General features: G+C 40.2%; 1 long non-coding RNA gene across 1 annotated transcript; it reads left to right on the top strand.

Annotated features, from left to right (window-relative positions):
- The first annotated feature begins 6,023 nt into the window (after positions 1-6,023).
- LOC139080615 (uncharacterized) lies at positions 6,024-22,005 on the top strand. The gene is made up of 4 exons (XR_011535238.1): positions 6,024-6,411; positions 7,394-7,525; positions 10,835-10,993; positions 17,690-22,005. It is a non-coding gene; the product is annotated as an uncharacterized lncRNA (long non-coding RNA).

Here is a 22,005-nt window from a genome sequence, read left to right as displayed (position 1 = left end):
AGGCTCTGTAATTAAAACAGCACTGGCCCAAGAGTACAGACAGACCATGGAACACAACAGAAAAGCCAGAAACAGACCCAAGTGCATAGGAAATCTGGGATACACTAAAAGTCAGCTGGCGAAAAATAGACTTTTTATAAAGTGATGTTGGCATAACTAAATAACCGTATGGGAAATGACAAAATCGGATCTTCTCCTCACTGTTCACAAGGATAAATTCCAATTTACATTCAGATCACAACCTAAGGGTAAAAAATGAAAACAAACACGTACTAGCAAAAATATGAGTGAATTTCTCAATGTATTATGAGTGGGCCAAACCCTCCTAATTATGTCTCAAAATCCAAGGGAAAAGACTTATAAACCTGATTACTTAAAAATTAAAAATTTGTCCAGCCCATGTATGCAAAAAATGCAAAAGAAGCAAAGTTTGACAATGACAATCTGAGAAAAAATATTTGTAACCTATTACAAAGGGTTAACGTTCCTAAAATATGAAGAACTTTACAAATAAAGAAGAAAACAGCCAGCAAACCTATAGAAAAACGGGCTGAAAAAATAAATAGTTCGTTCTCAGGAAAAGAAATAGGAATAGCTCACAAACATATGGAAACGTGCTCTGCCTCACTCATAATAAAAGAAACACAAATGAAAGCTACACTGAGATACCATTTCCCACTCATTGGCAACAGCCAAACATTTGACAACATACTCTCTTGGTGAGAGAATGTAGGGGAAACAGGTACTCTCATATATTGCTGATTATTATACAAAATGATACAACCCCTGTGAGCAGGAATTTGGCAACATCTGCCAAAATTACCTGCATATTCACCTATTGATCCAACAATTCCACTTCTAAAGATCTATCTCAAAGATACTGGGGATACAACGACAAATGCTGAACAGACATATGCACAAAACTATGTTATTCCAGCATTATTTTTAACAACAGAGGACTGGAAATAATCAAAATGTCCACCAATAGAAGAATTGTTGAACACACTAAAGTACTATGAAACCGGGAAAAAAAGAAATCAAATAATTCTATATATTCTGCTAGGGTATGGTTTCCAGAATATGTCCTTTTCAAAATCAAAAATGAAGGAGTGGAGAAGAGTATACTATACTACTTCTATCTAAGAAAGTAAGGAGAGACTTTTTTTTATGGCTTTGAGGTAAAATTGACATGCAATAGACTACACGTTTTAAGTGCTCAATGTAAGTTTTGACTTACAAGCACATCTGTGAAACCATCATCACATTCAAGATAACGTGAATCCTTCACCTCCAAAAGTCTCATGCCCTTGGTAATCCCACCTCCTGCCACTTGCCACCCCTCCATCCCCGCCCAAGCAGAATTTCTGTCATAATGGATTGGTTTGCATTTCCTAAAGTTTTATACATATGGAATAATACACCATGTAGTCTCTTTCCTCTGGCTTCTCTCAACATAAGTTGAGACTCATCCATGTGGCCACATATATCATCAACAGGTCATTCCTTTTTATTGCTGAGTGGCACTTCATTGTACAGATATGTCACAGTTTGTTTATTCTCCTCTTGATGGCTATTTGGCTTGTTCCAGTTTTTGGCCTTTACAAATACAGCTGCCATGAATGGTGATGTACAAGTCCGTCTATGGACGTATAACTTACTGATAGAGGGATACCTGGATCATTTGACAGGTGTATGTTTACCTTTTCAAGAAAGTGACAGTTTCCCAAGGTGGTTGTACCATTCTACATCCCCACCAGCAGTGTATGATGTTTCCAGTTCCTCCACATCTTCTCCAACACTTGGTATAATCAGTCTTTTTAATTTTAGTCATTCTAGTAAGAGTATAGTGATAACTCATGGTGATTTAAATTGGCATTTCTCTGATAAGCAATGACGTTGAGCATTATTTTTAACATGCTTAAGCCATCCATATATTTTGTTTGGTGAAGTATTATTTTACTGGGTTGTTTTCTTATTAATGAATTTTGAGAGTTCTTTATATATTCTGCATATAAGTCCCTTATCAGAAAAATGCTTTACAATGATTCCTTCCTAGTCTGTGGCTTGTCTTTTCATTCACTTAACAGTGGATTTCAAGGGGCAGAAATTTTTATTTTGATCAAGTCCCAATTATCAATTTTTTCTTTTATGAGTCATTTGGTATCAAATCTAAGAAATCTTTACCTAACTTTTTTCTAGAAGTTTTATACTTTTAAGTTTTACATTCAGGCCTATGAACCATTTTGAGTTAATTTACGTTTCTGGTGTGAGGTATGGATCAATTTTTTGCACAGGAGTATTTCCAATAGTTCTAGTACCGTTTATTGAAAAGGCTCCCTTTTCTTCGCTTAGTCGTCCTTTCCACCTCTGAAATCCACTGCCATATATGGATCTATCTCTGGGTTGTCTATTCTGATCCAACGGTTTATTTGTCTATCTTTACACTGATGCCATGCAAACCTAATTACTGTAGCTTTGTGACAAGTCCTGAAATCAGGTCATGCTTATGTTCTTCTAGGTCCTTCGCATTTTCTATTTGAATTGTAGAATCAACTTGTCATTTTCCACCAAAAAGATCCTGCTGGGATTTTGATTGGGATCATGTTGACTCTAGTGATCAAACGGAGGGGCTGAATGATATCTGACATCCTGTTTGTCACAGTGACAATACGATAGCTTAATATGAAGTCTTCTCGCTCATCAACAAGGGATCTCTCCATTTTTAGGTCTTCTTTCATTTCTATTAGCAATATTTTATAGTTTTCAATTTATATGTCTTACAGTTTTGCCAGATTACCCTTAAGTACTTTATATTTTTTGATGCTATTGGACTGGAAACTTTTAAAATTTCAATTTTCACTTATTCATCACTAGTATATAGAAATACAACTGCTTTTAGATGTTAATCTTTATCTAGCAACCTTACTGAATGCGCTCATTAGCTCCAGTAGCGTTTTTGTAGATTCCATCAGATTTTAATCACAGGCATTCAGGTTATCTGCAAATAAAGACAATTCTGCTGTTTCCTTCCCGACCTGGATGCTTTCTGTTTCTTTTTCCTGCCTTAGTGCACCGGCTCCTGCCTCACTGTGCCCACTACAGTGCTGTCTGGAGGCTGTGAGAGTGGACATCCCTGTTCTGATCTTACGGGGAAACATTCGGTCATTCACCGTTACCTGTGACGCTGGCTCGAAGTCTTTCAGAGAGGCTATTTGAAGCCCCCTTCCAGTCCTAGTGTGTTTTTTTTTTTAAATATCAGTAATCAATGTCGGATTTTTTCAAATCCTTTTTCTGTGTCTGTTGAGCTGAACATACGGATTTTCTTTTCAAAGTTTGTTAACATGTGACTTACGCTTATTTTCTAATGTTAAAGAAACCTTGCATTCTTGGATATAGCATACCTGGTCATTATGTATTATCCTTTTTACATACTGTTGGATTTGATCTGCTAAAATTCTGTTTAGAATTTTTGTGCTTATGTTCATAATAGATACCAGTCTATGCTTTTCTTGTTATGTCTTTGGTTTTGTTATGCTAATGCTGGCTTAATACAATCAGCTAGGAAGTATTTTCCCACTCTTCAATTTTCTAGAAGAGTTTGTATAGAATTAGTATTATTTCTTTCTTATGCATTTAATTGAATTCACCAGGGAAGCCATCTGGTCCTGGAGTTTTCTTTGTAGAAAGATTTTTAACTATAAATTCAACTTTTGAATAGTCATAAGGCTATTGAGGTTACCTGTTTCTTCTTGAGCGAGCGTTTGCAATTTGTGTCTTAGATGGAATTTCTTCATTTCGTCTAAATTGTTAAATTAATTGGCATAAATTATTCATATTAGTCCCTCCTCTTTATCATTTTAATATCTGCAGAATCTGTAGTGATGTCCCTCCCTGATTGCTCATATTAGTAATTTGTGTCTCCTCTTTTCTTCTCCTGATCGCTCTGGTTAGAGGTTAATCAATTTTATTAACTTCAAGAACCAGCTTTTGTTTTCACTCATTTTTCTTGTTTCCTATTTCACCGATTTACACTCTTATGTTTATTTCTTTTCTTCTGCTTCTCAGCCATTAATGTGCATTGTGCACTTAAAACGTGTAGTCTATTGCATGTCAATTTTACCTCAAAGCCATAAAAAAAAGTCTCTCCTTACTTTCTTAGATAGAAGTAGTATAGTATACTCTTCTCCACTCCTTCATTTTTGATTTTGAAAAGGACATATTCTGGAAACCATACCCTAGCAGAATATATAGAATTATTTGATTTCTTTTTTTCCCGGTTTCATAGTACTTTAGTGTGTTCAACAATTCTTCTATTGGTGGACATTTTGATTATTTCCAGTCTTCTGTTGTTAAAAATAATGCTGGAATAACATAGTTTTGTGCATATGTCTGTTCAGCATTTGTCGTTGTATCCCCAGTATCTTTGAGATAGATCTTTAGAAGTGGAATTGTTGGATCAATAGGTGAATATGCAGGTAATTTTGGCAGATGTTGCCAAATTCCTGCTCACAGGGGTTGTATCATTTTGTATAATAATCAGCAATATATGAGAGTACCTGTTTCCCCTACATTCTCTCACCAAGAGAGTATGTTGTCAAATGTTTGGCTGTTGCCAATGAGTGGGAAATGGTATCTCAGTGTAGCTTTCATTTGTGTTTCTTTTATTATGAGTGAGGCAGAGCACGTTTCCATATGTTTGTGAGCTATTCCTATTTCTTTTCCTGAGAACGAACTATTTATTTTTTCAGCCCGTTTTTCTATAGGTTTGCTGGCTGTTTTCTTCTTTATTTGTAAAGTTCTTCATATTTTAGGAACGTTAACCCTTTGTAATAGGTTACAAATATTTTTTCTCAGATTGTCATTGTCAAACTTTGCTTCTTTTGCATTTTTTGCATACATGGGCTGGACAAATTTTTAATTTTTAAGTAATCAGGTTTATAAGTCTTTTCCCTTGGATTTTGAGACATAATTAGGAGGGTTTGGCCCACTCATAATACATTGAGAAATTCACTCATATTTTTGCTAGTACGTGTTTGTTTTCATTTTTTACCCTTAGGTTGTGATCTGAATGTAAATTGGAATTTATCCTTGTGAACAGTGAGGAGAAGATCCGATTTTGTCATTTCCCATACGGTTATTTAGTTATGCCAACATCACTTTATAAAAAGTCTATTTTTCGCCAGCTGACTTTTAGTGTATCCCAGATTTCCTATGCACTTGGGTCTGTTTCTGGCTTTTCTGTTGTGTTCCATGGTCTGTCTGTACTCTTGGGCCAGTGCTGTTTTAATTACAGAGCCTGCCTTCGCCTCCCCTCCCACCCAACCTCCCTTGCTCTTCTATTTCAGGATTTCTCTGCTTGTTCTTGCTTGATTGTTCTTCGGAACTGACTTTATGTTCAACTCGAAGACGTACCCTTTAAAGATCTGCGACTATCTTTTCTCCCCCAGGTTAAATGTCCCCAGTTTCTTCGACTTTTGGAACGTGATTTCCAGACTATTCATAATCCTCGTCCTTTTCCACAAGTTCATGTAAACATGCAATGTGGGACCCAGAACTGAACCCTTAGCATAGGTGTGGTGATGATGTGACTCCGTAGAAGGGTTTTTAAAGGGGCATCAGCAAGGGTGAGAGACGGTGTGAGCACCTGGAGGTCAGGAAGGAGAAAAGCGAGCGGGGACTGAGTGGGCAGGGAAGGAGGGCATCCAGGCAGAGCGGTGGTCCTCCAGCGGGAGCGGGCGGGGCGCCACCTCTGCTGCCTGGGCACTCAGGGCCTGTGCCTGGGGTCTCAGCGCCCTGTGATGGAAGGGGCCAGTTCGGGGCGGGCGGCAGCGGCCGGCCTTTCTCCTGTCCTCCACCCCCCGCCCATTCTTCTCCTCCGCCTCCTTCTGCTCTTAGCTCCCGGGCCCTTTGAATCGCGCGCGCCCTCCGGGTGCCTGCGACGGGGGAGCCTCCCTTCCCTTGGTTTCTCCCGCGCAGGTCTCTTCGCGCCTCCCCCCCGCGCCGCCCCGGCCTTGGTTCCTTCCGCTCTGGCCCCGCCCACCGCGGGCCCGGCCCCCCGAGGCCCGCTAACGTCCGGCTAACGTCCGGCTAACGTCCGCCTAACGTCCGCCGGGGGCCGTGTCTGAGGACGTGTTAGACGGGAGGCGGAGGGCGGAGAGGGTCGGCGGCGGGGGAAGGCGAAGTTCGCCCCCGGATCCGCCGCCCGCGCCGGGTCCTTTCCGAAGGCGGAAGCGGTGACAGAGTGGGGGTCCGGTGCGGTTCCACGGGGAAGCGTCGCGTCCGCTCGGCTGGCCCCACGCCGTGGACTCAGTACCTGCCACGGTGCCTGCCGTCACCGCTTCCCCGGGGGACCCGGAGCTCCTGGGACCCCTGTCGGTGCTCTACGCAGCCCTCACCGCCAAGCTACTGGAGGTGACGGCCCCCATTCCCAGGGAGGGACCCCAGCGCTGGCAGGCGGGTGGCCGAGTTCCGAGCCGAGCGGGTGCACCGACGGCCCGGGCGAGGGAGAGACGGAGTGAGTGAGGCCCGAGGCAGGCGGGACGCTGCAGTGCTGTGTAGCGAGGCCGGTGGCAGTGTGTGTGAGGTTTCGTCAGCTGTTCATTTTTTATTGAGCACTTTCGATGTACCAGGCACTGTGTTACTTTGTGGTATGCAGTCTCCATCAAAACAGCGAGCATCCCGTCCCCTGCGGGTCCTTTTCCAGTGGCACTGTTGGGGGATGGGGCTGGTATGGCAGATACTTGTGTAGTTGCACAGCGCGGTGAAAACAGCGGAGAAGCCAGCAGGTGTTGAATGCGCTGTCTTCGAGGAAGCATTTAAAATTAAGGCGTTGAGTTTTGTAGAAGACAGTTAAATCCAGAGTAGTCTAGACTAGTGATCGCGAGGTGTCTGAAGGTACTCAGCATTTGGCTTTATGTAAGAGTAGAACAGAATTAAGATTAGCAGAAAAGTGCAGTGTTTATGTTAGTTATCATCATTTTGGTTTTATTTGCCCCCATAGGAGTTGATTCCTTCTATAGTATGTTTCAGTTCTTTTTTGATTTTTTTTTATGGCTTTTGAAGTCATAGCAATCAACTAAGAGAAAAGTATGCTCCAGAGGGAGTCCAGCCGTGTGTTAGACAACATGATGTGGTAGGACCCATTGCAAACTGGAAATATATCCTCAACTTAGAGACATTTAGATTCCTAATGTTTAAAAAGACCTCAAGCTGCACAAGAAATACGAGGCTGCCAGTATCCTATCTTTATTGAAGCAGTGGGAGCTATTGAAGGTTTTTGAGGGAGCAGTTACCTGATGGAGGTTGACTTAGAATTTCTGTGGATGATTCTTTGTGACTGCTTTATTGTAAGTTTCTTTATGGGTTCCCATTATTTCAAACATTTCTGTTACAGCTGCTTGCTACATTGCCTGATGATGTTCAGCCTGGACCCGATTTTCGTGGCCTGTCACGGAAGCCTGTGCTTATCACTGCCTCCTTAGGAATTGTTTCATTTGCCATTTTCTTCTGGAGAACCATCCTTGTTGTGAGTAAATTAAATTAACTTATATGTTGTCTCAGAAATACAAGGGATGTTTTATAATCACTGCCCCCCCTTTTTTTTTCAGTTAATAATATGAACACAAATTAATACTTAGAATCTAAGCTAACCTTGGCGAATAATTCAGTGTAATCCTTGTTGGTAAAGACATAAATGAACAAGACAACATGTATATTGTCTCAGTGGGAAAACTTCAATTTATAAATCTGTTCTATCAAAACCTAAAGATTTGACTGTTTGTAGAATTAGGACTTCTTAACAGCCATTGTGAAAGGCAGCTTAATAATGTGTAGAAGCCTTTAAAATGTTTGCATCCTTGTATACAGTATAATACCATGTTAAGAGTTGCTTTACAAATTTTGGTGCTCCTGTGTTGGGTGCGTATATATTTATAAGTGTTATGTCTTCTTGGTGGAGAGTCCCTTTTATCATTATATACTGTCCCTCTTTGTCTGTCTTTACGTGTTTTGCTTTGAAGTCTACCTTGTCTGATATTAGTATAGCGACACCTGCTTTCTTTTGTTCATTATTAGCTTGGAGTATTGTCTCTCCATCCCTTCACTCTGAGTCTGTTTGTCATTGGGGCTGAGGTGTGTTTCCTGGAGGCAGCATATTGTTGGATCTTGTTCTTTGATCCATCCTGCCACCCTGTGTCTTTTGATTGGAGAGTTCAATCTATTTACATTTAGAGTGATTATTGAGATGTGGGGGCCTACCACTACCATTTTATGTCTTGTTTTCCGGTTTTCTTCAATTTCCTTTGTTTCTCGTCCCATGGTTTAATCTGTTCTGATGGAGAGCTGCTACTCTCTGTTGCTGTCCTTCTACTTATCTCCTCTGCTCTTGGTTTTGTAGCACCTTTCCTTTTTTTGATTTTCCAGGAATTAGGGTTTTCCTGAGCATTTCTTGAAGAGGAGATTTTGTGGCAAGGAATTCCCTTAATTTTTGTTTATCTGGCAAAGTTTTTATTTCTCCATCGTATTTGAAGGATATTTTCGCTGGGTAGAGAATTCTCGGCTGCAGGTTTTTGTCCTTCAGATTTTTGAATATATCATTCCACTCTCTTCTAGCCTGTAAAGTTTCTGCTGAGAAATCTGCTGATAGCCTGATGGGGGTTCCTTTGTAGGTTAATTTCTTCTGCCTGGCTGTCCTTAGTATTCTCTCCTTGTCGTTGACTTTTGCTAGCTTCACTACTATATGCCTCGGGGTTGGTCTTCTTGCATTGATAAAGTTTGGAGATCTATTGGCTTCTGTCACATGAAGTTCCATCTCTCTCCCCAGGTTTGGGAAGTTCTTAGCCATTATTTCTTTGAATAGGCTTTCTGTCCCCTTCTCTCTCTCTTCTCTGTCTGGTATACCTATAATCCTTACGTTGCATCTCCTAATTGTGTCAGATAATTCTCAGAGAGTTTCTTCACTTCTTTTTAGTCTTCGTTCTCTCTCCTCCTCTGCCTGCAGCATTTCTGTATTCCTAGCTTCCAAATTGCTAATTCTTTCCTCCGTATTATCGGCCCTACTGTTCAGTGCATCTAGATTCCTCTTAATCTCTATTGTCTTCTTCATTTCCAGTATTTCTGTTTGGTTCTTCTTTACAGTATCGAACTCTTTTGTGACATAGCTTCTGAACTCGTTGAGTTGTCTATCTGAATTCTCTTTTAACTCATTGAGTTTTTTAATGATGGCTGTTTTGAAGTCATCATCATTTAGGTTATATATTTCATTGTCTTTGGGATTGTTTTGTGTGTATTTGTCATTTTCCTTCTGTTCTGGAGATTTAATATATTTTCTCATATTGCTTGATGGTGTAGATTTGTGCCTCCGCATAGAGATAGAGTTTAGTTACTGCTTCCACTTGTTTCTACTGGTGTGGTGGGGGGTCATCTGTTTATACTGCACCAACCAGGAACCCTATCAGCTGTTGCTAACTGGGCCTGGGCCCCTCCTCGCAGTCACAGTGATCCTGTGGCTTCCCTCTTCAGCTGTGGGGGCTGTCACAAGGGGGCTTCAGGCTGCTGGTGCCTACTGTTGCAGACCACCTAGACGTGCTCCCTCCTTGGGGTCTGCAGCGGTGTTATGGGCTTTCCCAGCGGCCAGGGGCAGGATCACTTATATTTGCAGCTCTCTCACTGTCGGCGCCCACAAAAATCTCATTGTCCAGTATGGGTCACAGCAGAGCTATGGGCATCTTCTGCAGTCTGTGGTTAGCTCACCTAGCTATGCTACTTTTGTCCCAGGGTCTTCCAGCCTTGTGGTTGCCGGGTGGGTGCTCTCTACTAGTGCTGTGCAGAGGCTATCGCTGAGGCTGCTGTGAGACTGTAGAGATTCCCCCTGGGCCATGGAGCCGGGTCACTGGAACTACACCCAGCCCCAGTCCTCTCCCCTAGGATCTCAGGGAGCTCCTTGCCCTGTCTGGGGGATAGCCGGAGACCTTGAGTTCAGTGGCAGCTGGCCGGCTACTGCCCTGCCTGGGATTCTCCTCTTCGGGACCCTCCCAGCGTTGTGGATGCTGGGCGGGGCCTCCCTGCTAATGGCAGGTAGAGACTTTGCCTGCTGCCCGGATGGAACTCTGGAGTTCCCCCCGCAGGCCGCGGAGCCTGCTGCTGGAGCTCCACCCAGCCCCAGTCCTCTCCCAGGAGGTCTTGGGTAGCCCCGAGCCCCGCCCAGGCCAAGGCGGGGTCAGTGGGGCCGGTGGCGGCAGCTGGGATTCGCTCTGGGAGCCTCCCGGCGTTGTGGATGCTGGGCGGGGCCTCTCCGCTAATGGCGGGTAGGGGTTTTCCCCGCCGCCTCCGGTGTGTAACTCTGGAGCTTCCCTCGGGGCTTAGGTGTAATTGCGGGGGGCTTAGGTAGGGCTCTGGTCACCTGTTTCCACCGTCGCTCCTCTGGTGTGCGCTTCCTCCTGCCCTTGGTGTGTGGCGATGTTCTGGGGGCATCCGCTGGAAGAAAGCTGCTTGCAGATACTAGGCTGTTCGGGGGTCGGGGTCAGAGAGTTTTCTGAGGACTTTATTTTTTATAGAAACAGTTCTTAGGTTGAAGTTGCTGCATTTTTCAGTAACAAAATATGCTAAAGAAATCATGGGAAACCGTAGGGGTTGCAGGTGATCTTCTCTGTTCTACAGAGGTTGTAACCTGTGCTGGTGAAAGCAAAAGCTGTCATTACTCTGGTTCCCTAAACAGTATATACTACTTATCACTTTTATAATTTTTTGTACCCATCAATAAAGTTAAGTTGTGCATTATCTTTCATGTAGATGTCTTACAGAGTTTAGCTAAGATATTATGACTCATTTTATATAGATGCTGGAATTCTATGGGGATCAAGATGGAGCCTGAGAGGTTCTCACCAATTATGCCTATGATGAGAAGTTCCCATCGAATCCAAATGCTCAAATCTACTTATACAAGTTTCTCAAGAGAGAGAAGGCCCCAAGAGAGAAACTGATAAGCGTGCTTAAGGTACAGAATTTTTATTCAAAGTTTGAACAGGATTGGGGATCTACTTTAAAACATTCTTATGTCATTGCTTTCCAACTTCCGTATTATAGCACCCATAAAATGACAATGTGTGTGGGGTACACTGAGGTAGACAGGAGGCTACAGGGCCAGGAGACCCCCCCACTATGATTCCGCCACCCCCTGCCCAAGAGAGACTGAGGGGAGAGGATCAGTATTTCAGAAACCCTTTGCCACCCTGGTTGGAAAGTTCTGCATTGCTATTTTTTTAAAAATCACCTTTTTGAAGTGTAATTTACATGTAATAAAGCACTTCTTTTACGTGTGCACTTGGATGCATTTTAACAAATATATACATCCATGTAACCACCAGGATAAGATAGCGAACATTTCCATCACCCCAGAAAGTCCTTCATTCCCCCCAGTATTCCTGGCCCCAGGTAACCACTGATCTACTTTCTGTCACTATAGATTAATTTTACCTCTTCTAGAATTTCATATAAATGAAATCTTACAGTACGTACTCCTTTTGTTGTCTGGCTTTTCTTGCTCAGGGTAATGTTTTTGAGATTCATCCATATTGTATCAGTAGTTTATTCCTTATTACTGCTGAGGAGTAGTCCATTTTTATACATACATTTCATGATGAACATTTGGGTTATTGCACTTTTTGGCTACTATGAATGCTACAGTCAACATTCATGTACAAATCTTTGTGTGCACATATATTTTCATTTTTCGTGGGTAGCTAGCTAAGAGTAGAATTGCTGGAAAGTATATGTTTAACTTCTTAAGAAACTGCCTGGGTGTTTTCTGGAGTGACTGTACCATTGATATTCCCACTGGTGATGTGTGAAAGTTCAATTTCTCTACATCTTCATCAACATTTGATATTGTTAGTCTTGAATTATAGCCATTCTAGTAGGTGTGTAGTGGTGTCTCACTGTGGTTTTAATTTGTGTTTCCCTAATGACTAATGACGTTGAGCATCTTTTAATATGCCTGTTGGCTATTCCTGTATCTTCTTTTTTTGAGGAAGATTAGCCCTGAGCTAACACCCACTGCCAATCCTCCTCTTTTTTGCTGGGGAAGATTGGCTCTGAGCTAACGTCTGTGCCCATCTTCCTCTACTCTATATGTGGGATGCCTGCCATGGCATGGCTTGATAAGTGGTGCGTAGGTCTGCGCCTGGGATCCAAACCAGTGACCGTGGGCCGCCAAAGCGGAGCATGTAAACTTCACAGCTAAGCCACCAGGCCGGCCCCCCCGTATCTTCTTTTGTGAAGTGTCTGTTCAAATGTTTTGTCTGTTTTTTTGGAGGGTTGCCTTCTTACTGATTTGAAAGTTTTTAATATAATCTGGATACAAGTCCTTTGTCAGATATATGGATTGTGAATATTTTCTTCCAGTCCATGGCTTACCTTTTTGGTTTCCTAACACTATCTTTCAAAGAAACAAAAATTTCTAATTTTGATGAAGTACAGTTTATTCATTTTTCTTTTATAGTTAGTACTTTTTGTCTAAGGAATCTTTGCCTACCTCAAGATAATGAAGATTCTCTTTTTTTCCCCCCTAGAAGTGTTATAATTTGGTTTAGGTCCATGATAGATTTTCAGCTAATTTTTTTGTGTAGTATGAGGTCAGAGTCAAGGTTCATTATTTTCCATATGATTTTTTGAGCACCATTTATTGAACAGACTACCCTTCTTCTCCTGTTGAGTTACATTTTTAACTTTGTTGAAAATCAATTGATCATAGATATGGACTCTATTGTATAGAGTATATTTCTCTACCTCTATTTCTCTACATCTATATTGTATAGATGTATATTTCCATCATATACCAATACCACATATCGTGATTACTGTAGTTTTATAGCAAGTTTTGGAATCATACCATGAAAGTCATACAAATTCGTCTTTTTCCAAAGTTGTTTTTAGCTTCTCTATGTTCTTTGACTTTCCGTATACATTTTTAAATCAATTTGTTGCTTCAAGAAAATCTTGCTAGGATTTTGAACCTGTGGATGAATTCTGAAAGAGTTGGCATCTTAACAAATTGATGTTTCCAAACTGGAAATGATATGTCTGTCCATCATTTACCATTTATTTAGGTCTTTTATTTCTTTCTGAAATGTTTTGTAGTTTTTATTGTATATATTTTGTTAAATTTATCCCTAAGTGTTTCATGTTTTGGATGGTTACTGTACATGGTATTGCTTTAAAAGTTTTTTGTTGTGGTGGTAAAGTATGCGTAACATAAAATTTACCATTTATTTGTAAGTGCACACTTTAGTGACATTAGGTATGTTCAGAATTTTGTGCACCCATCACCACTATCTAGTTCCAGAACTATTTCATCATCCCAAACAGAAACTCCGTATCCTTTAAACAGTAAGTCCCCACAACCCCCACCCCCAGCCCCCTGGTAACCTCTAGTCTACTTTCTGTCTCAAGGAATTTGCCTGTTCTAGGAGCCTCATCTAAGTGGAATCATACAGTATTTGTCCTTTTATGTCTTGCTTATTTCGTTTAGCATGTTTTGAGAATTCATCTATGTTATAGCATGATCAGAATCTCCTTCCTTTTTAAGCTGAATAATATTCTTTTGTTTATATATTACACATTTTGTTCGTCCATTCATCTGTTGATAGACATTTGGGTTGTTTCCAATTTTTGACTGTTGTGAATAATGCTGCTGTGAACATGAGTGTACAAGTATGTGTTTCCCTGCTTTCGCTTGTTTTGGGTGTATATCTAGGAGTGGAATTGCTGGATCATGTGGTAATTCTTTGTTTAACCTTTTGGGGAACCATCACACTGTTTTCCCAGCAGCTGCATTATTTTACGTTCCCACCAGCAATGCATGAGTATTTAAATTTCTCCACATCCTCACCAACACTTGCTTTTTTTCTTTTAATTGATAATAGCTGTCCTGATGGATGTAAAGTGGCATCTCATTGTGGTTTTGATTTGTATTTCTCTAATGGCTGGTGATATTGAGCAACTTTTCATGTGCTCATTGGCTATCTGTATTTCTTTGAAGAAATGTCTTTTCAAGCCCTTTGCCCTTTTTTGAATTGGGTGATTTATCTTTCTGTTGTTGGATTGTAGGAGTTCTTTATATATTTTGTGGTTGGTTTTTGACATGATATTTTAGAGGAGGAAGAAAAAGAAAGGTCCTTTTCAACCTAAACAGATGACTGAGAAAAATCCTTATCTATCAGTCTTCTTTGAAAAAGCCAGTTAGCTCTAATGTATACTTACATGTTCATTAAAATTGACATTATCAAACCCTCAGATGTGGAAACTGTACATTTTATGAAGTTTTTAACAGGCTTTGTTTTACTGCATAATACTTTGGAAGTTGCTCTTCTAACCTTACCCTCCAAGGTTTCCTTTTACCCATTTGTACAACAAAAGATTACAGATAGTTAGAACATAGCAAGATGGTGACTTCATTCAGATTGTCAATTACCAATGGTGTTTTTGAAAAGACTTTTTAAAATATAACAGAGAATAACTGTGTTGAACGCTTATTTATGTTCAAGACAAGATAGATTTAGAGAAGTTCTGTTTTTCCTTTTGAAAACTTCGATATTTGAAATTAACTCAATAGCTGGGCTTAATAGCCAATGGAACATAGCAGAAGAGAGGATTAATGGACCATATAGAAAATATCAGGTGAAAGCACGGAAACAAAAGGATAAAAAGGGCAGAAAAGAGCATACAAAGACTTGGTGACAAGGTCTGACATGCAGTCATGCGTCACTTAACAATGGGGATAGAAGGACTAAGATAGAGTATTCTTGGCTGAAGTTTTTTGTCCTTCAGAATTTTGAATATGTCATTCCACTCTCTCCTAGCCTGTAAGGTTTCTGCTGAGAAATCTGCTGGAGCCTAATAGTGGTTCCTTTGTAGGTGATTTTCTTCTGCCTTGCTGCCCTTAGTATTTGTCCTTGTCATTTACTTTTGCCAGTTTTACTAATATATGCCTTGGAGGAGGTCTTTTTACACTGATTTAATTAGGAGGTCTATTAGCTTCTTTTACGTGTAATTCTGGCTCCTTCCCCAGGTTTGGGAAATTCTCAGCTATTATTTCTTTGAACAAGCTCTCTGTTCCTTTCTCCCTCTCTTCTCCCTCTGGAATACCTCTGACCCTTCTGTTGCATTTCCTAGTTGAGTCGGATAATTCTCAGAGAATTTCTTCATTTTTTTTTAGTCTTAGTTCTCTCTCCTCCTCCATCTGAAGCATTTCTCTATTTCTGTCCTCTCAATTGCTAATTCTGTCCTCTATAATATCAGCTCTGTTGTTTAAGGACTCCAGATTTTTCTTTATCTCATTCATTGTATTTTTCACTGCCAACATTTCTGATTGGTTTTTCTTTACAGTTTCAACCTCTTTTGTGAAGAAGTCTCTCCATTAATTAATTTTATTCCTGATTTCATTGAACTGTCTTTCTGAATTTTCTTGTAACTCATTGAGGGTTTTTTATGATAGCTATTTTGAATTCTCTGTCATTTGGATTATAAATTTCTGTGCCTTCAGGATTGATTTCTGAGTGTTTGCCTTTTTCCTTCTGGCCTGCAGTATTAATATATCTCTTCATACTATTTGATGGGGTGGATTTGTGCCTTTCCATAGTGATAGTATCTGGTCACAGTTTCTACCTGCTGCCAGTGGAGGGGTCAGGAGCTGTGTCTTGTGAGCCCACCATGATCCCTGCCAGCTGTGCCTGTCTGAGCCTAGGCTGCTCTCTGGGACTGCAGCAGCCCTGTGGGCTCTCCCGCCTAATGGGAAAGTGATCACACGAGGGCTCAGGGTTGCCACTGCCTGCTCCCACAGTCCTGCTGAGGCATGCTCCTACGGTATGGGCCACAGCAGCACTATGGGTGTCCTCGGCAGCCAGGAAGTCGTTTGCCCACGTCGCGTCGATTTACCACTGCCTCCTTCTAGGTCTCAGTGGCCATTGTGTTTGGTGGGCTGGGCCTCCCCACTGGTCTGAGCCTGGGCCACTCCCTGGGACTGTGGCGGCACTCTGGGCTTTCCCACTGGATGGGAAAGTGATCATGTGGGGGCTCAGGGCAGCCATCACCTGTTTTGCAGTCCTGCTGAGGCATGCTCCCACCCTCAAGGCCATAGCGGTGCTACGGGTGCTCCATCCGGGAGAGAGAGCAGTTGCACACATGTACAGGGTTGCTGGAGGGCCAGCGAGTGCCCACCTATCTCTACCACCTCCCTGGGGGTAGTCCATCCACCTTCAGATGTATAGCTGTGTGGGTCTCTCTGGCGTCCTGTGGTACTCTGTGCGTGTCTTCCATGAATCAATAAATGTCCATTTAGTTGTACTTTGGAGGGGGAGGGGTAAAGGGAACAGCTCACTCTGCCATGTTCTGCTGTCACTGATGTATAATCTTACTCTTGAAATGGCATTGAATACTGCTTTGAGTGTTCCATTTTGGTTTTCTACTTTTTCTACTTATAACTTTTCATTAGCCAAAACTTTTCTTTGGCAAGTATCACTGTTAAGATTCTTGGATTTGTGTAGTAATTTTCCTCTCATAAAATTCACTCATTGTAAGTGTAAAACTTACACTTACCTTTCAAAATGACTTTTGATAAATCTACAGTGTTGTATGTCTATCAATTTGATTGATCCAATATGAGAACATTTCCATCACCCACAAAATTCCCTCAATCCTCTTTGTGATCAGTTAATTACATTTTGAATGTAATAAGTTGTTGATTCATGTACTTCAAAGACTTCGTTATTAAAAGTATGATAACATATTGTTGGATAGAAACTTGAAGAATGTCAATCAAAGTCCTTTATAAATGTTAGGTTCTGTAGTTTGAGGTACTATAAACATACTAGATTACAATCAACTTTTGTTCGCATCTGTTCTCCATAGATGATTTAACAGAAATGAACAAATGTGCAGCTGATTTCTTCCTTCATGTCTTTTTCTCCTTGGGGAATGCTCTTGTGTTGTTCTGGGTGGTTTTTCAGTGTTAAAAAATTTGATAGATGGAAAAAATTTCAAAGATACACTTGCTTTTGTGGTTTTCTGTGGCATTCTCAGTAGGACTAATTTCTGAGAGAATAGATCATACAGAATAGGATGAATAAAGGAGTGGGAAATTAGATTGTATAATTATTCAATTAAATATATAAATACTGCATTGTGATTTATTTCCTCTATCAGTAGTAACTAAGAGATTTGTTGATTCATTCTGGTATTAAATTTCTCAAACTTTAGGATAATATAACAGGTGTTTAAAAAGCTTTTTCTGTCTTTTCCACCACTTCATATTGAGGTATGAAGTATATTTTATATTTTAAATATATATGAGTATATGTGAAGTTATATATATTATATGAGTATATCACATACATTATTAATTACGTGGTAATTAATTGGGCTTCCTGCAGTAAGTTGAATTTTTAACAAACTTGAATTAGTAATTCATGCTTTAGTGTTGACTATAAGGTATGGAAGTACAGATGTATCTTGCGTCTAATTAAATATTTCTGTGAAAAGAATAACGTAAAGTGTTTGGGAGTTTTGGAAACTGAAATAATCCCTGACTAGTTACTAAGTCACTTAAGAGCAAAGCTGTATCTTCTCTGTGTTGTTAAAATATTTACTCTGAAATTATTGGTGGAGCTCATTTTTATTGCAATTTCTCTGTTGCCAGGTACTTTATTACCAAGGTTGCCATCAGAACCAGGAATGACGTTACTCACTATCAGAACTGAGAAAATCGGTCTGAAAGATGCCGGGCAGTGCATTGATCCCTATATTACAGTTAGTGTAAAGGGTAAATAATTGTGTCTACATTTCCCCCCTCTGGTGAATTGTATAATGTTGCTTCTCATTTCGGACATTTGGGGCAGGGGGTGAGGGGGCCTCATGTATCTATGATGACTCATTTAGTTCATTCTACAGTGAGGCAAAATCCCTGAGAAGAGGTAGTCGTTCCTCCCTACACATCTCTGAGAGATTTACTGAAAATGCTTTGCTGTTTATACCTTACCTTCGCATTTGCTTCTGACTTTTTCTTTGTATATGTCTTTTTATTCTTAAAATTCCATGAGGCTGAGGCCAGCTCAGTGGCATAGTGGTTAAGTTTGCACGCTTCACTTCAGTGGCTGGAGTTTGTGGGTTTGGATCCCTGGCCCGGACCTACACAGCACTCGTCAAGCCATGCTGTGGCGGCATCCCACATCCAAAATAGAGGAAGATTGGCAAGATGTTCGCTCAGGGCCAGTCTTCCTCAAGCAAAATGAGGAAGATTGGCAGCAGTTATTAGCGCAGGGCCAATCTTCCTCACCAAAAAGAAAAAGAGAAAAAGAATTCCTTTAAGGGTGATGACTAGACACCCTGGTGCCCCCAAACACCCAATCACTCTCTCTCCTAAGAGGTAACAATTAGTTTTGACTTGTAACACCAAAGATGAGTTATGCATGTTTAGAATGCCTTTTCTCTGTTAATGGCGTCTTCCAATTATGAAAAATTCTTAATGTTAATATATTCAAATTTTTAAATCTCGGAATTCCTTTACAATCAGTGCTTTCTGTGTCCTAGTCAAGAAATCTTTCCCCCACTCCAAGGTCATGAATGTATTTTATCCTGTAAGAGCTGTATTGTTCTGCCATCCACATTTAATTCTATAATCCACCTAGAATTAATTTTTGTCTGGTGTGTGGTAGGAGCCCAATCTCATTCTGGTCCACATGGACACTCAATTGGCCCAGCATGACTTATTTCAAAGACTGTCATTTCCCCCATTGACCTGCAGTGCCACCTCAATCATGAAGCAAGTGTAGGTCTGTTTCTGGGCTCTCCATTCTGTCTCACCGGACTGTTTATCATCTTTGCACCACTACCACTGTGTCTTAATTACCATAGCTTTATAAAAGTCTTGACATTTGGTAAAGCAAATTCTCCCACCTTGACATTATTCTTCAAGAGTCTTAATCACTTTTGGCCCTCGGCATTTCTATGTGAATTATAAAAACAACTGTCAAGTTCTTTAAAAAAACCAGAAATACCTGTTGGAATTGCTGTGAAATTCAGATCAATTTTAAATAGTCACATCTTTACAAACTGCTTTTCCCAATCCATGAACTGGAATATGGCTCTCCATTTATTAAGGATTTCTTAATGTCTCTTGTCAAAGTCTTACTTTCTTCACAAAGATCTTAGACTTCTTTCGTTGGATTTATTACTAGGTACTTGATATTTTGGGATACCATTATAAATGTTATAATATTTCATTTTCTAAGCAATTGTTGGTTGTTTATAACCAGAATCAATTCTTATGTACAGATTTTCTATAAACCCCATACTACATTGATAATATTTTTCTTTAAACAGCAAGTTAACTTTTAAAGATATTTAAATAATAAGATAATGGTTTTTATATATTTACCCCTATGATTACCATATCTGGCATTCTTTACTCCTTTGTGTAACTCCCTTATTTCCGTCTGTTGTCATTTGCCTTATGCCTAATGGTCCTCCTTTATCGTTTCTTATAGTGCAGGTGTACTAGTAAATTTGTTCAGCTCTTGCATGTTGGAAGAACATCTTCATTTAATCTTTGTTTTTGAAAAATACTTTGCTGGCTATGATATCATAGGTCAACAGTATTCTTCTTCAAGTATATTAAAAGATATTCTCCTACTGTATTCTCCTATACCTTGTTTCTGACAAGGAATCTGATGTCAACATTATCTTAGTTTCTACGTAAAGCGTCTTTTTTCTGACTGCTTTTAAGATTGCTCTTTATCACTTATTTTGAGCAATATGATTATGAAATGCATTGGTAGTCTTTCTCATGCTTCTATGCTTGGGTTTCATTGAATTTCTTGAATCTATGGGTCTACAGTTTTCATAAATTTTGGGAAAACTCTACTTGTTATTTCTTCAAATATTTTTGTGAATACCTCTTCTATCCTCTCCTCCAGGAATTCCAGTTACACACTTATTAGGGTGCTTGAAAGTGTACCACAGCTCACTGATGATGTGTTCATTTTTCTTGAGTCTTTTTCCCTATGTGTTTTATTTTAGACAGCTTCTATTGCTATGTCTTCAAGTTCACTAAACTTTTCGTCTACTGTGTCTAGTCTAGCATTAATCCCACCCACTATATCTATCATCTCTAGCACTGTAATTTTCATATCTTAAAGTTTGATTTGGGTCTTTTTTTTAAAATATCTTTCATGTGTCTACTTAACTTTTTTAAAATCTGAAATATAGTAATAATAACTTTTAATATCCTTGCCTAATTCTAACACATCCGGTAGTTTTTGGTTGGTTTTGATGAGCTGATTTTCTTCCTTATCATGGGTCATATTTTCATGCCTATGCCTGGTCATCTTGGATTGGATGCCATATGCTCTAAACAAATGTGACTGTTACGTGTCAACTTGACAGATCATAGGGTACCCAGATTAAACCCTACCTTTGAGTGTGGCTGTGAGAGTGTACAAGATGGGATTAGCATTTGAATCAATGGACTCAGTAAAGTAGACTGCCTTCCCCAATGTTGGTGGGCATCATCCAATCTCTTGAGGGATTCACCCCTTGCTGCCTGATTGCTTGATCCGGGATGTCGACGTTCTACCTTTGGTACTCCTGGTTCTCAGACCTTCAGACCCAGACTAGAATCTATGTCATCAGTTCCCCTGGTTCTCAGGCCTTGGGACTCTACCTGAATTACACCACCAGCTTTCCTGGGTCTCTAGCTTGGACATAGCAGATTGTGGGACTTCCCAACCTCGATTTGTGTTATGTCAACTCCTTCTAATAAACGTCTTCCTATCTATGACCTATTGGTTCTGTTTCTCTAGGGAACCCTGAACAATACAACAAACATTCTTTAGCTTTGTTCCAGGAGTTAGGCAAATTACTGGGAAACAGTTTGATTCTTTTGGGTCTTGCTGTTAAGATTTGTTAGGCAAGACAGGAGCAACATTTAGTCTGAGGTGAGACCCTTCTGAGTACTCTACCCAATTCCCCTAGAATTACAACATATTATTCTTGGCCCTGTGTCTGGGGCTCTTCCCTCTAATCACGTAAAGGGTTTCTCTGACCTTGGGTAGTTTGGTCACACTCATGTGCTAATCAAAACTCTGCAGAACAGTCAAAGGGGACCTTTCACAGATTGCCAGCTCTCTGTGTGGCTCTCCCCTCTTGGTACCCGACCCTGTGAACTCTAGCTGCCTTGCCTTGCCTGGACTCTCAGCTCCACCTCCTCAACTCAGGGTTCCTCCTTTCTGTGCCACAACCTGAGAACCCTCTCAATGCAGTAAGCTGGGATTTAACTTTAGGGCTCGTGGCATCAGTTCCCCATCTTTCTAGAATTACTGTCCTTTGTGTTAACTGATGTCCAGTGTCTTGAAAACTGTTGCTTCATTTACTTTGTGTTTTTTTCTTTTTAGTTGTTTCAGTAAGGAAGGTAAAGCTAATACTTACAAATCCATCTTGGCAGGATGTGGAAATAATTTGCTTATTCTTTAATGATAGGATAGATAATAAAATTAATTTTAAAAATTACCTGTAGAGGACGATAACAACAGATTGGACGGAACTAGGACAAAAGCTAGACTTCTCTGAATAGACCAGGTTTTACAAATTGATTTTGGCTCTTGTAAATGTGTTAGATAATTATAAAGCAAAAAAATCTGTAAAAGCAATCCCTAAAAACTGAAAGCAAAAATGAAACAATAAACCTGCTGTGTATCAAGTTGGTGGCAGGACAACAGAAAGGAATCATTTCAGGCATATCCTAATGGGATAAAGCTTAAAGACAAGAATATTTTCAATAACATACTGTTGGCAATAGTGTTGATATTGGTATTTTTAACAGTGTTCTGTGAATATTGTAAAATAAGGTAAATAAATACTTATGTTGATGTCATTGAAAACTGGGATTTCCAATGCTGGAGAAAGAAAACACAAATGTAAGAGAGACGAGGTTAAGTAAAATCCCTTTAGCATCCTGAA

Source organism: Equus przewalskii, chromosome 31 (genome assembly GCF_037783145.1).
Source record: "Equus przewalskii isolate Varuska chromosome 31, EquPr2, whole genome shotgun sequence".
NCBI classification, from domain to species: domain Eukaryota; kingdom Metazoa; phylum Chordata; class Mammalia; order Perissodactyla; family Equidae; genus Equus; species Equus przewalskii.
The sequence above is the reverse complement of the archived record's forward strand: the minus strand, read 5'-3'. Positions and strand labels throughout refer to the sequence as shown.